Below are 16,788 nucleotides of genomic sequence, written 5' to 3' on the forward strand. Positions count from 1 at the left end.
AAGAAGAAAGAAGATAGCAGATTAAGGATTGAAGATTGGAGATAGAAAAGAGCGAAGAGAGAGGAGAATGCAGAAGAAGGTGCAGAAGAAGGTGGGAAAGCAGAAGTGGTCAGCAGAAGCGGAAGTGGTTGGCAGAGAAGGTAGGTGTAGGGTCTTGGCTGGGATGCGCTGGAGACCAATAGCAGGGTGGATAGGCAAAAAAGGGCTTAGGCAAAAGCATAGTCGAGGGCAATCCAGAAGGTCGGGTCAGGCAGCAGAGGAGCAATACGAGAAACCAAGCTGAGGACAGGTCAAAAGAGAGTAGTCAAAAGAGAATCCAGTATACAAGCCGAGATGAAAAACCAGGACAACATGCAATACCAAAAATAAACACTAGAGAGGATATACACTAAAGAAAGGAAAGACCTTAGCAGCTTAATATACCTGCAGTAGGTGCACAAGTTTTATGGGGTTGAAGATCCCAGTCCCGCCCCATGGCATCATCTAGCCCCTCCCCTTCATATAGTCTGCTATGGCACTAGCAAGGCTAATGCCATCCTATGGCTCCACCTCCCAGGCCCCCTCCCCAGCCTCCTCCAATGAAGACACCACAGCGGATGCCCATCCCCCTGCTGGCTGCACCACAGAGCAACTTGCACCTCACGTTATGTGAGGTACTCGTGGCCGGGCATGCGGCCTAGGATGCGATGGCGCCGACCCCCGATGGGTCATGGAGGAAGCGGGACAGCTCTGGGAGGTAAGGAGTGGGGCCGGGAGCCTGACAGTAGAGAAACATTTAGAGAGCGTGAAAGAGAGTGAACAAGAATGAAAGTGTGGGCACCGGGCAATTAATGTAATTCCCAAATAAAAAATGCCCCCGCCCCAATTTTCGGCCAAAACTAATGGGATAATTTGGGACTATGGCATTTTATTGGCAATTTGTGTTAACAGTACTTTATACTTTTTATTTTATTCTATTTTATCCTGTAGATGACAAGCAATTTAGGTAGTACAAACCACTTATTATCTATTCTATTTCAGTTTGCAATTAGGCAAATAGACAAACATCATGTCATTTGGACTTTGCTTCAATCAATCATCCCCAAGGGAATTCATTGATTTTTTTTTTCTATTTCATCACGGCATCCGTCAAAAAACTTGCAACACAAACTCAATGATTCTCAGTAAGGAATTTCCTATTTTGCTTGTGAAATTTATCTTTTAGTGTTACATATTCAGTGGTGTTTCATTGCTTAATAATTTATTATTTTGAGTACCAAAGCAATCTCTATACAATACAATTGTGTTCAACCACCATAATATCCCCATTGTGGTGCTTGTGGCCTAAAGGTAGTTAGAACACATTTGTAGCATTGGGTTGATAATGAATCAATCTGCTGCTTCTTGAAGATTGTTAAGTGATGCTAGATGGGCAGAGGTCTGTAATAGGTGTGTTTTTTTAAAAAAATATTTGAAGATCTTAACAAAGTGAGAGACATTAGGAAGGCATAAGAAAGCAGCACAAGGGGTCTCTGAGTAGAAGAAAAACAGGCAAAGATTAGGGACATATGATACATTTGGGGAAAACGAGATGGGAGAGTATACATAAATATATTTTGAAATTGACTTATGTTGTAGAATTAGGATATTTTTTGGTGGTTGAAAATCATCCCATTGACTATTATATTCTTGTATAAAACATAATGGATAATTGTGTTTTATTATAAGATTTATCAAACAATCCTGTAAGGTGGGTGCAACAGTTAATAAAATTATGTGACGGTTTAATGTACCTGAAAATCCCAGTAAAGAAGAATGCATATTCAAGTACTTTATGAGAAGTTTAATATGCATTTTTTACAACAACAAAAAATAGAAAAATAAATAGCTTACCCGAGGTACAAGCTGCAGCTGCAGCTGCCCTCCTACTCTGTGGTCTGACGGTTCTTATCACCGATTGACTGCTTGAAGCAGTGTCCCTTTAAGGAGTGTGTAATGCCTTTTTATTCTTGGTATTTGGATTGTTGTACAACAGATATGCAGTGTTGATATCTGTTACACACTGCAACTCATGAGGCATTGGACTTTCCTTGTGAGTATTCGCTCTCCCTTTTTATTACAATCCAGCTGGGAAGAAGCCTAAGGCATTTCAGGAACTATTTACACCTGGAATTGATAGGTGCTGAGCACGGGATATCTCATACAAACACATTAGTGCCTGGTCATAGCTGAATTCATAGAGAACTTGAGGCTTAATGAGTAGAAGTAGCACAGAATTAGGTTTTTTCAAGTACCTATTCCTATACTTTAAACACAGAGCTATACTCTGTACCAGCCTGAGAATTTGTAAGGTAGTTGAACTCTTGGACTAAACGTAATAGCAAACGATTTAAGTAAATTAGAAAATTGGCCAAGAATGTGACAGCTACAGTTCACCGTTGATAAATGTAAAATAATGAACTTTGCAAATAAAAATCCAAAAGCAAAATATAATATTCATGGATACTATGCTGTGAAACCCAGGAAAGGGGCTTGATAGTAATTATTGTAAAGGATGTAAAGGCAGATAGGGGTAACAAAGTGGCAGAAAACCCAAGCAAGGTGCTTGGCTGTATAGCTAGAGGTATTTGGAGCAGAAGGAGGGAGGTGGTTATGCAACTTTACAGGTCCATGTTCAAACATCACCTAGAGCAGGGACATCCAACGTGCATCCTACGGGCCAAATGCGGCCCGTGTGAGCTGTAAGGCCGCCTCCGCCGGCTGCCTAACATATTGTTGAGAGAGTTCAGCGAAGGTGTACTAAAAATTATTGAGAAAGAAAACATGTTATAATAGAATCATTGAAATACATAAAGGAGTTTAAAAAAATACAAGCAGTAGCGTACCTAGTGGGGGGCGGGCCGCTCATCCAGAGACGGACAGTAATGTCCGCCGCTAGAGGGGCAGGCTCAGATGGGGAGATCAAGGATCAAACTGGCTTAAAGTCAGTCAAGGGAGCGGGAGTTCTGATAATGCAAACCTCCGATCCTGCTCCCTTGCGATGGGTGCAGCAACTGATGCTGCGCGTTGGGATTCGCTGTCATATCCCGGCGCACAACAATAAAGCCGCGCCGACCGCCTTCCGCGCTCACTGCACCAGAAGGACACAGATGAAGAGCCAAGAGGAAGAATGAAGAGGAGAAGGAAAAGGAGCTGTAGCGGGAAAAGTGACAGAGGAAAGGTAGGAGAACATTCAGTGAGAGTGGATTAGTAAATGTGGATTAGTGTGTGAGTGTGATGGGTATTATGATGTAGCCTGTACCATTGGCAATGCCTTGTTCATTATATAATTATGGGAGTTATGCTCTAAAGTACATCATAACTCCCATCACTATATACTATGCAAGACATTACATGAATATGAGTATGAGTATATGAATGAGTGAATGAATGTTTGTGAATTAATGTTTGTCAATGAGTGTGTGTGATAGCATGGATGTGTAAGTGTGGGGGGGGTTAGAGAGGCTGTAATCACACTCCTATCATGCCCAGGTCCCAGCATCTCTCTCTCTCTCTATATATATATATACATATATATAATATAGTTTTTTCATTTTTTTTTGTCCCATTTTGGTGTGTTAATCACACTATTATTAAAAGTAACTAACAAAGTAACAGGACAAAAACAATTCTATAACAATATTAATATATATAATTTCTAACAGCAATCACACTCCTATCATGCCCAGACAACCAGTACATAGAACCTGGGCATGATAGGAGTGTGATTGCTGTTAACAATCATATATACCGTATTTGCTCAATTATAAGAGGACCCTGACTATAAGACGAACCCCCAAAATTTGAATATTAATTAAGGGAAAAAAAGAAAAAGCCTGACTATAAGACTACCCTATAAGAAAAAATGTTTTACTAGTAAATATTAATTCACATGTAAAACTACTTTTTCACACTTAATAAAAACTATGATTGAAAAAAATGATGTTTTTGTTTTTATTTCCTTTTATATGCCACTATGCCTCCCTAATAAGCCACTCTGCTTCCAGATATGCCTTTTAACCCCCTGTTTGCCACTCCCCCCCAGATATGCTTTATACACCCCTATATGCCACTCTGCCTGCCTGATATGCCTTTTAACCCCCCTATATTCCACTCTGCCTCCCTGATATGCCTTTTAACCCCCTTTATTCAACTCCGCCTCCCTGATATGCCTTTTAACCCCCCTTTATGCCACTCTGCCTCTAGAAAACCATTAAACACCACCCCCTACTTACCAGTGCATCCCTTTACTTGTGACCCATGCTTCAGACTCCTTGGTGTCTAGTGGGGCAGCCGGTGGAGGTCTGTACAATGCAGACTTCTGCTGCTGCTGGCCAGTACTTCTGCCGGGGCTTCTATGACTAAGCGCCGACATCACATGACCTTCCGGTGCCCCACCGTAGAATCCCCAGCAGAAGTATTGGCCAGCAGCAGCAGAGGTTGTCTGTGCGCATCCCGCAAACCTTCTCCAGCTGCGATTTTGTCCAATTTTGGTGTGTTACTTACTTTTAATGAAAGTGTGGGTGGTCATTTTCGGTTTTGGTTTCGGCCAAGTGAACGCTGAATTTTCACTTTCAGTCCAAAATTTTCATTTCGGTGCATCCTACACTAAGCCAGTGTCACGGACCGGGTGAGCAGGTCTAATAGGAGCCCAGGTGTAGGGGATACGAGGGGCTCTGTCTGTACCCCATGATGCATGATGGTTTGGGGTTGGTACAGACAAGCGCAGGAAATAAACCACAGACAGTTGATGCTAATAATAATTGTATTGCAAAGGATGGTACAACATATAAACAAGGAAAGTCTCTTGGGTGGAAGCCCTCTGGATGGGGCACACATGGCAGGAAGCCTTCTGGATGGGGCACACACGGCAGGAAGCCTTCTGGATGGGGCACACACGGCAGGAAGCCCACTTGCAGGGCACACAGCAGGTTGCCCACTTGCAGGGCACACGGCAGGATGCCCACTTGCAAGGCACACACGACAAGAAGCCCACTTGCAGGGCACACGGCAGGTTGCCCACTTGCAGGGCACATGGCAGGTTGTCCACTTGCAAGGCACTCATCCTGGGAGTCGCGATGCAGGCACTTATCCTGGGAGTCGCGATGCAGGCACTCATCCTGGGAGTCACGATGCAGGCACTCATCCTGGGAGTCGCGATGCAGGGCACTCAACTTAGGAGTCCACTAGTGGGACGCTGGCCGCACTTTAGGAACAATACAAGAACCAAAACAGGAGCAGATCAGGAACCAAAACAGGAGCAGATCCTATAACGTCAATGTCAAGGCCCAGACTTAAGGGCTGGGCAGGTTTATAAAGGCTGGCTAAATCAGGTAATAAGTTGCAGCTGGACCTGATAATCAGTCTGAGTGATTCAGAGTGACAAGGGTGGCCACTAGTGGTTGGAAACGGAAATGAGCAACACAAAGTTTGAACAAGTCCAGCCAGCGAAGGGTGAAACGTTACAGCCAGACACTGAAGTGGTAGGCCTACACCACATCAATGTTTGGCTTAGTATATAGTGATAGGGGTAATGCTGCATTATTTTGATTGTCTGACTCAATGTATAGTGATAAGAATTACGCTGTACCCCCGTCAATGTCTGCCTCAGTATATAATGATAACAGTTATGCTGTACCACGTCAATGTCTGCGCGAGTATATAACGATAGAAGCTATGCAGTTTTAAAGTGTGTGTGTGGGGGGGTGCCACATACAGGATCCATCCCAGGTGCCAAATACTCTAGGTACGCCCCTGAATACAGGTATATTTTAAAGGAGGTCTTATAAGTATAGACCACATATGCCAGGCTGAGAGGGCCTTCTATAATGCCCAAAATCAGAGACGAGTTGCTATCGACGTCCCCACTCGCTTGGTCCGAAACTTTCTCCATCTTGGGCCTATCTACTGATGGACCAATGGACACATAACATTTAACATAGAGGTAACCCTTTACCCTTCCCCTCCGTTCATATTTATTGTTTTTTTTCTTCTCCATCAGGAGGCATGTTAGCATTTCTAGTACATGAATTCCTCTAGAGCAGAATTGGTGGATGTTGCTCCATTTTGCAATTGTAATGATTGTTAAATGTGTTTATATTGCTACTATTGCTATAGTTATTGCACTGAGGACCCTGATGGAAACTATGTAATAACATGATGCCAACATCCCATCTCCTTTCTTACTTTCTGTACCCCATTATTTGTTGCGCTATTCTCATTTTATATCACTCCATGTTGCAATTGTCAAACTTGTTTAATCTGTTAAATTGCTATTATTGATATTACTAATACACTGAAGTGTCTACAGAAAATTGTGTTATGGCATGTTTAACCACACCCCCTTTCTCTTCTTGCCTTCTGTATCCCTTTTATTTTAATTTGTATACTAACTGCCTTCCCTCTTAGGGCTTTCCTCAGGCTAAAGATCAATCTGTGGATGTAATCTTACACCTACACTGTCAATGACAAGATGAAAGCATATGAATAAAATCGACCAAGAAGTACAATGTTAGGGGCCACATTTCAGGTAGAGCAACCCATTGAAACACTATAAAAGTCAGAAGACTTCTAAAGACAAGGATGTCTATGTGCAGAAAAAAATGGGACTGTTCTTTTAAATATTTAACGTCTGTCTTGTCTCTAGGTTTAGTAAATTCACAACTGCCAATAAAACAAATCTTTCAATCCATAGTATATATTGATATACAGCAAATATAAAGGCAAGACTGGACATTATATTTGCTTTAGTAGTGATTTGCCCCCCCCCCCCCAAAAAAAAACTGTAGTGGTTTTCTTGAATTTGACCTAATTCATCTTGACCAATCTGCTCTCTAGTATCCTGATAAAGTTTGGCTTGACCAAACTGCTGTCTGGTATCCTATTGCACTGTTCTCTGGTGCCCTAACATGGCTTGTCCTGAACATACTGTTCTCTAGTGTCTAGTTGATGTTAACAAATATATAACTCCACTTAGGGGTGCTCATATTATAGGGAAAAAAGAAAAAGAAAAAGAAAAAAAAAAGTAGCCAATATTTCAAAAAAATATAAATGTGTCCAAAATATGGGTATTACACTCAAAGTTCCTATAAAAATCCGACTATTCTCAATTCCATTGACTCTAAAAGAAGCAACAGAAGGAGAGGAAACAATTGCACAGTATCTCAAATAAAATGATGAAATAAAGTCCAAAGCACACAAGGTGAGCACACTATCCAGAACGTGCTAATGAGCTGCAGAGAGAGTTATATCTTGATAAGTTGGTTATCTGAACATTTCCTTGAGGTGCTGTGGTGCTCATAAAGTGCTGTGTCTCTGTGTAAAGTACTTGTTCTTGAAAAGCGCTGGTGCTGTATTTCATCAGAAGGAAACAGAGGATATCAACTGAAATATATTTAATAGGAGAGACTCCCCATCCAGTGATTAAAGAACAATTAATATAATAAATACTATAAATAAATAAAATAATAAATATAAAAGTTTAAAAAAATATAAACAAATTAAAAGTCCCAAAATGTTTTTCCCAAGTACTCAGTCCTAAATGCATTTCACCAAAGGAAAATGTGGCTTCTTTAGGAGGAGCATAAAGGTTATCAATGGCTTCTTCCCCTAACCAGTGAAAATTCCAAGAGAGGTAAGGGAGTGCGGGAGAGTGAATGAGTGAATGCATGAATGAATAAAGTAAGTGAGTGTTTAGGGGCTGAAATGGGACAGGCAGACTGTTTGGGGGCAGAACTGGCACAGGCAGGTTGCTAAGGGGGCAGAGTTAGCATAGCAGGCTGTTTAAGATGGCACAGGCAGGTGTCTAAAGGGGAAGATTTAGCACAGGCAGGCTTCATCAGGGGCAGAGTCGGCACTGGCAGACTGCTTCAGGGGTGGAGAAGGTTCAGGAAGGTTGCTAAAGGGGCAGAGATGGCACAGGCAGGTTGCTAAAGGGGTAGAGGTGGCACAGGCAGGCTGTTTCAGGGGTAGAGGTAGCACAAGAAGGCTGCCAAAGAGGCACCGATAGCACAGGCAGCAGCCTACCACATCATTGTCTGGATTAGCGTATAGTGATAGGGGTTATGCTGCACTACCGTCAATGTCTGGCTCAGTGTATAGTGATGGGAGTTAAGCTGTACCACCATCAATGTTTAGCTCAGTATACAGTGATAGGAGTTATGCTGTACCATATCTGTTCAGTAATTGTTGTTTAATTAAACTTATTTAATTTATTGATAAATTAATAATTTATTTTTTTAGATTTCTACTTTTTTTCTAGTTGACAGTTTACAAATTTGTGAAATAAATAATCTTGCCAATGTTTTTTTATGTGTGTGGGAGCGTGCCACATACAGGATCTGCCTGGGTGCAAATACTCTAGGTACACCACTGAAACCACCCACACAAAAGTGATGTCTGTTTTCATAACAAATCATGTCTTTTTTACAAATTGAATGAAATTCAACACAAAATTACCTTCATTATGAAACTGAAAAAAACAGCAGAAAAGAAAAAAACATAAATAAATGTACTATATATAATAATGCGTGTCTTTAGGACATCCTAAAAATCTCATATGATCCCAAACTTGGTTTCAATTGATTGACTCCTTAAGCAATCTTCCCTAGTGATGTTTTGTAATAATGAAGGTAAATAAGGACAAGGACAAAACGTTTCTCTCTAAAACATACAGTTTATATAACTATTATAATACAACTGCCCTAATAACCTTCTCTTACGTACGACTGGGTTCTTCCAAGCATCATTTACTGTATATTCTCAACCCACAGTTCTGTGTGGCTCAGTGAATAAAATACTGCTGTTTCCTTCATTGACTGATATAAAATAATCTATGATGCATGAACAAGTCTAAATGAAATAATAATATCCTTAGCAGTGAAAAACGAATTGGTAATACAGTAATTGAACAGATTTATTGCCATCTCCTAGAGCTAGCCTTCTGAAACAGCCTGCTATTTTATTTAATCTCATATCAGAGGAATTACTGGCTGGTAATCCATTGTTAAACATCATTTAGAATGATGGATGAAAATGTCAGCTTTTCCAACATAATCAATTCATATCTCATTAGCACATATTATTTATGATTCTCATAATAGGACCTGCAGGAGTCTCTAGAGAAAAATGGAGACCTCAGCTGTTGTGAAAATGAGATGAGATATACTGTAGCTTATGAGTTAATAACTGCTTATAAAAATACTTCCTTGCAGTATTGATTGTACTTACAATTTTACAAATGAATTGATTACCCTGGGCCTCCCTTCTTGCTGTTTATAGAAACTGTTCCTCAGACAATTGCACAAGCTAATTAAAATGTAGCCTACTATGGAAAATATTTTGAAAAGCCACTGCATATTTTAGCACCTATCAGTGTAAATAAAAATAAAAAGCCATCAGGGACAATTCTAGATTTCAATAGCACCCAGCAAAAAAGTTTGGGTAGGGATATCGCTCAAATGGAAGAAGGATATTGATGGATTTTAAACTAAAGGTACCTTGACTTACAAAAAACATTTTAATTATTCATATAATGATAAATATTCAGCCAGTTAGAGTGTAATTTGGTATGTTAGCATATACCTATACAGAATTGATCCTACACAAATGTAACACATTTGTTACATTTTCATTTTTATCGTAATATATTTTAATATGATCATCTGAAAAGTATGTCATACTTACCAGCATTTGGTGATCCCATGGACATGCACACTCGCATGCTGTTATGTGAGTAAACCCATGATGTCACAGGGTCCATGGAATGCACCCAGCATATCCAATAAAGCCATCATGTATGAAAATGCTGCTGACAGTCCCTTACCAGGACAGTGAACAGCCAGTATAGTTGCTAGCACTATCCTAGAAAAAGAGAGACTGTTGTTATATATAGTATATGTATGTATGTGTTGTCCCCTACATTTTTAAGTATTCATAGTATGTAAATTGTAGCCTTTAAGAGCTGCTACAATGGCTTATGCTGTAGCAACTCTTACAAGTATCAGTACAAGGGCTACCATAAAAAATTGTGGGCCCTCTTACAAAAGACCCACACTATCAGGATTTTCTCTTCTACTCATCTTTTTTGGTGCCAAACACAGGCTATTTGGGGGAAAAGATGGCACAGGCAGGCTCTTTGGGGGTACTGGATAGCTGTTTGCAAAGATGACACAAACAATCTGTGTGGGGCACTAACAAGCTGATTGAGGATAAAGTTCACACAGGTATGCTGTTTGAGGGCACTGACAGGCTGTTTTGACACAAAGATGGCCCAGACAAGATGTTTGGGGGCACAGATGGCACAGATAAGCTGTTTGGGACACTGGTAAGATTGCTGGGGACTAAACAGACAAACTGTTTGGGCACAAATATGGCACTTACAAGCTTTTTTGGGACAAAGATGGCACAGACAAGCTGTTCGGGGACAAAGGTGGCACAGATAAGCTGTGTGGGGCATCAACAAGCTGTTTGGGGTCAAATGTGGCACAGACGAGAAGTGTCATGTCCCTCTCACCCTTACCTGCTCTCCCCTGCTGTCCTCCATCACTGCAGGTCTTCCAAAAGCTCCTTGAGTAGGCTGAAGCTGTGGTCTGTAGTAGCAGCGTCTACCCACGATCCCTGTAGCGCGTTAGGCCAAAACCGTGGCCTAAAGTTCCAGGTGTTGCCCAGACATCAGCATAATGTTGCACACCTGAAGTCTGCCTCCACCATCAACTATCCACCAATAGTGTTCACACACATAAACAGTGAACCAGGTGCTGTGGAATCACCCTTCTCTGACAATCAATCCAGTGAGGAGCTTGCTCAACACAGGGGAGGAGTAGATACCTGCAGCACTATAAAAAAACCCTCAGACTGTGACCACTTTACTCCAGTGTCCCAGAAGTTCCTGTATGTCCTTGGACTCCAGATTCCTGTTCTTCTCTGCTCTCCTTGCTACAGACCCATTTTTGGATTCTCCGGTATTTGACCTTTGGCTCTCCTATTGGACTATCTATTTCCTGACCCTAGCTTGGACTACCGCTTTCTCTGTTCGCCGCCGGCCCCTGACCTATTGGGCTGTTCATGACATTGTATTACGCGCCAAACCCAATCCTGACAAGAAGTTTGGGGAAAATAGATGACAATGACAAGCTGTTTGGGGTCAAAATGCCACAGACAGGCTGTTTAGGGGCACAGACAAACTTTTGGGGATAATGGTGGCACAGACAAGCTGTTTGGGGCACATGTAAGCTATTTGGAGACAAAAATGGCACAGATCAGCTGTTTGAGGACAAAAATCACACGGAAAAACATGGGGGGCACTGACAAGCTGTTTGGCCAATATTAAAACAAAGTTTAGGGGCTGATGGATGCTTCCTTGGTGGCTCAATACATTGCAGGTCCGTTGGGATCTATTGCTTAGCACAGACTTGCTCCCAATTTTCTGATCGATGCCATGTGTAGTGCTGCATTCATATCCATTTAATTTGCAAATTTTGCATCCATTTAATGTACAACCCAAGTGAGAGCAGGTATGTATTGTATGAGTCACAGACCTACTCAAAAGATCGATTGGGAGGCAGTCACATATGAAGAAGGAAAAACAATAGCTGTGTACCGGGTACCCGTGTGTCACAACTGCTGCATTTTTATTTTTTACATTTAAAAAAAAAAAATCAGTGGGCAAACTTCTCCCGAGCAGGCCCCCAGGACAGCATTCATAAATAAAATACATCTGACTTCTCTGCTTGTATATTACATTATTTATCATATTAAGCCATGCAGGCATGTTTCTTAATCTGTGGTACAGTTAAATGTTAAATACAGTTAAAAAATGCCAGAACAACAAATGGAACTCAACCTTGTTTTGTAGACTTAATGCAGTTTATGGTGCATCAGTAATCATGGTCAAAGTGTCAACTGCTGCCTCATTTAAACTGCATTTGAGAATCATTTTATGTTTCAGCTCATAAACATCAATAAAAGAAAATGAGTAATAAATGACTGTCTAGAGTACAAAAGACCAGCTCATATTTCAGATGAAAATGAAGACAAAATGTAGCTTTTATTTGCCCGTGGAATTCCCATTAACTGCATCACTGACAGGAGAGAACTGGATCAATAGTTGGTCGGCCGCAGAAAACAGTTTCTGGCTGTTCAGCAGCCAATGCAAAAGGAAAACTGTCATATTGTGATCTTTATCAGGTAATCTTCATTACACAAGACCAATGATATATGTATATGCTGGTCAGCTAGGGGCGCATTTAATTCTTGTGGTCTGAGTACAGGTTGCTCTGAAATTATTTGTTTACTGGAATGAGAAACCTTCAATGTTCTTTTCTTTTATGCATTTTGTTCTGTTTGTTACTGACTTTAAAGAAGTTCTTGGTAATGTTTCTTTCTTTACCCTACTATGTTTTTATTTACTATCTTTTAAAATGTACTATTTCTTTTAGATTGTAAGATCTCGTGTACAGAGATTCTTTCTTGTGCCCATCTGTGAAAATTTATGTTTTTGGGTTTTTTTTGTGCTGTACATGTTTAGCAGAGTGAAAAAGGGAAGCACATACCTAACCAGCATTTTAGGGTGCTGCTGAAATCACCTATATGTCCATGCAACAAAACACCCAAGGTAAGCATGGCCTTACACTGGGTTTATAGCCCTGGACAGGGCACACGTAGAGTGAGGCCCAGCATGGACAGGCATTTGGATACCACTAATAGCCCCCACCCATAGCAGTTTTTAGGCATCAGCAGAATGAGGTGTGGGTGGTGGGGTTAACTTTTTGCCATTCTCATGGAGAATATACAAAATACATTACAATAATACCGTATTTGCTCGATTATAAGACGAGGTTTTTTCAGAGCAGATGCTCTGAAAAATACCCCTCGTCTTATAATCGGGGTCGTTTTAAAATCAGACCTCAAATAGGTCTGACTATGAGACGACTAAGATCAAGATCCCCCGAAGCTGCAGGGGACCTGGATCCTCCTGTCTCCCCCCCCCCCCCCCCCCCGCCGCAGCAGTGCGGGGAACTCTGATCTCTGACAGCCGGGGAAGGTCTGCGCGATGGATGCAAACCACCCCCGCTGCTAGCCACACCTCCTTCCGGCTGCAGCGTAAGTTGTCTACGCGAATCCCGTAGAGCTCTACACACTGCCCCGGCTACATGACAGGGGAGTCAGAAGCACCGGTAAGTTTGAAGGAGGGAGGGGGAGGGAGTGTTAACTGGGGGGGATAAGGCATTTCTGGAGGCAGAGTGCTCTGTGAAATGCCTTTTAACCCCCTTAATGCCACTCTGCCTCCAGAAATGCATTTTTAACTCTCTATACACCACTCTGCCTCCTGAAATGCCTTAAATCTCCCTATATGCCACTCTGCCCCCTAATATGCCTTTTAACCCCCTTAATGCCAGAGTGGCATATAGGGGTATAAGGCATTTCTGGAGGCAGAGTGGCACATAGAGGGTCAAAAGGCATATCATGGGGCACAGTGGCATATAGGGTTATAAGGCATATCATGGGGCACAGTGGCCAATAGAGGGTATAAGGCATTTCTGGGGCAGATGTGCATAACTGGGGGGCAGGTTGGAAAATAGAAGGAAATAAAACCAAAATATTTTTCTCAATCATAGCTTTTATTAAAAAAAAATAGTTTACATGAATTAACATTTACAGGTAAAATATACTATAGGGTCGTCTTATATTCAGGCTTTTTCTTTTTTTTCCCTAAATTGATATTCAGATTTGGGGGGTCGTCTTATAATCAAGCAAATACGGTAATAATAAATTATTTACTATGATCCCACATTTAATCATTAGAAAGTAAAACAAAATCTGCTTCACCTTTTCAAACCCTTTACTCCCCTATGGACATCCAAGTACATCTACAAAAAAGGTGATCGGATGCCATTTAGGACATACCAGGAATATACATTAATTTATTATGTGATTTAGAACATACTATATTGGTATTACTAAAAGTTATTTAGAAATATTAATATTTTATATTCATGATTATTATGTTATTCTTTAATACACAGTCCTAATGATAAAAAGCAACTCCTAATCTGATGTAATAATACCATTGTTTGGATGTGAGGCTCAACTATCTATTAATTAAGGCAAGAGTTATTATACTAATATTTTTGATGTATTTACAGTTGTATTGTGCACATACTGTCACACCAACCGGTGTAGTACGTACATGGACTGGCTACCCGGTAGAGATGGCACAGCCAATTTCAGTATGTGAGGGGTTAATTCGATTGTATAGGCATGTGGCACCAAAAGGTCTTTTTAGATAAATTGGTCTTTTGAAGCTGGGACTCCAACCAAGGCCCTCTGCAAGGTGTAAAATTTCACGGGGAGGCGGTGGCTTTAAGTCTGCTAGCCGAGTCATTCACCATATGCCTGTATCCCCTCATATATAATGGATTCTTTGATATGCTAAGTGACCACTAGCAGTTAGGAAAACCATTTCATATCCAGGCCATATCCAACACATATCAATAATAACTCATATATTCATTATCATACCTCCTTGTGTGCATACCTACAAAAAGAGTACAAACATGGCCGCGCCACTTAACCAGTTTGGAAGTAATTGTGAAGTCTATGATGTTTAGTCATAAGTAGCAAGTGTGACATATCTATGGACTTCACAATTTACAGGAAATTCATAAGTGCATGAATTATGGCTGTGGCGAGCACAGCTAAAATGAAAATAAGTTATTTGGACTGATATGTTTCCACCACACAAGGGGGAGGTCACTTATGACACACCTTCCCTCCGCTTATACCACATCTAGGCCGGCTTGGAAACTCGAGATGAACTGGGAAAGAGTATAAAATTAATGAGAGAAGATTGGTCAGTGTGCTTACTAGGGGCCAAGATCTAATTTTGAGTAAGTCGCCATCTTTCCTTGCCGGAGCCCTACGGACAGAAAAACTGTTACTTGACCATTCAGTGAGTAGTTAGGTTGTCTGTTTATCATCTTTTTTTGTATGCACTGTGATTTTTTTTGTTCATAATAAATATTCCTTTATTAAGTTCTGCCTTTGTCTGGTAAAGACTCACGTTACCTGATTAGACCAAATTTATAATTTGAAATATATTTGAAATTAAAATATATTGTGTGGGTTTTTTTAGTCTGATTCGTTTGGGGTACCAAGGCACCCCATTTCTAAATTGTCTTGGTGGTGGCAGCGTTATTTTGATATTTGTTATATCATTATAGTTAATTGCGGGTGGATATTTGTATTTTTATCACTATTTTCGGTCTACGGCAGACAGATAGTGAATTTTAACCCTTTTACCACCAGAACCAAGTCACGCGCACGCTTGGAGTACATTTTATATTCATGATTATTATGTTATTCTTTAATACACACGGCACCGATCTAAGATGGCTGCATAAGACCGCAGCTCCGTCCACCGTCTCGGGACTTTCCGCAATTAGTTTACGCTGCCGCGATCATGGGGAAGTCAAATCGCTCGGCCGGCAATCCTAAAGCCCCCAGCTCCCGGGAGAGACCTCTGGCGCCTTCGGTGAGGCACTTTTTCCGGGGCTCCCAGGACTCCGACTCTCAAGGACATGCGTCCAAGATGGCGCCCTCTCCCTCGAGTCGAGCGAGCGAATGCTCAGATGACGCCTCGTTAGACCGAGAAGCCGCGCTTTCCGATCCTCCGGCGGAGTCACCTACCTGGCAGGACGCCCTGAAGCAGCTGCCCACGAAGGCGGATCTGGTCTTGGTGATCGATGCCGCCTTGGACCAGGCCTTACAGGGCGTTCGGGCTGATCTCTCGGCGATCAAGCAGGATGTTCAGCATATTGGTGACCGTGTTGCTACGCTGGAGGAAGATCATGTCAAGACCTGCGAGGCGGTTGATGCCTTGTCTGCTGTGCACCGTGATCACTCGGAACTCTTTACTGCCCTACACAGACAGCTTGAGGACCTGGACAACAGGGGAAGGCGCAATAACTTATGCATCAGAGGCCTACCTGAATCGGTCTCCGCGGCTGACGTCCGTAAGACGCTGCAAATTTTATTTAATACGCTTCTCCAGCAGCCTGAGGATACCCCGATCCAGTTCGACAGGGCTCACAGGGCACTCCGTCCGAAAGGTCCCCCTACGGCACCACCGAGGGACGTGGTGTGCTGTTTGCATGAGTACTCCGTTAAGGAGGCTGTGCTGAAAGCGTGTCGCCTTTCGGGCGACTTGGATTTCGAAGGGGAGCAGATCAAGATTTTTCAAGACCTCTCCCCGATCACCCTGCAGAAGCGTAGAGCGCTTAAACCTGTTACAGCAGCTCTACATGCAGCGAACATTCCGTACCAGTGGGGCTTCCCGTTCGTCCTCATTGCCCGCAAGGACAAGGATGTCCTTACCCTTCGTCATCACAGCGACCTGGAGTTTTTTCTCACTCACCTGGATCTTCCTGCCATTCGCCTCTCGGACTGGGAACTTTCCGTTGAGGCTCCGCAGCAGCTCGCCGAACCGGCCAGGTCCTGGACGGCCCCGGTGCACCGTAGGAAGAGGTCTCGACGGGCCACGACTGCAGCGACGACGACCGGTGGTGACCCTTGAGTGTCTGGCTTCACTTCCGGTTTTTCGTCCTCTGCCGGGCTCCTGAATCCTGGCGGGCGGGCGCTTTTCGATGGGGTTCTCCGCCGGTCCGGGTGGTGAGTCGGTGTTATCCTCTGTACCCACGTCTGTGCTCTCCCGCACTTCGTGGGTGAGGCACTCTGGACATTGGCATATTGACTTTTCGGACTTCGGCATTT

This window comes from Sceloporus occidentalis, unplaced genomic scaffold (genome assembly GCF_023333645.1).
Source record: "Sceloporus occidentalis isolate IW3139 unplaced genomic scaffold, rSceOcc1.0.p SCAF_44, whole genome shotgun sequence".
Classification (NCBI taxonomy): domain Eukaryota; kingdom Metazoa; phylum Chordata; class Lepidosauria; order Squamata; family Phrynosomatidae; genus Sceloporus; species Sceloporus occidentalis.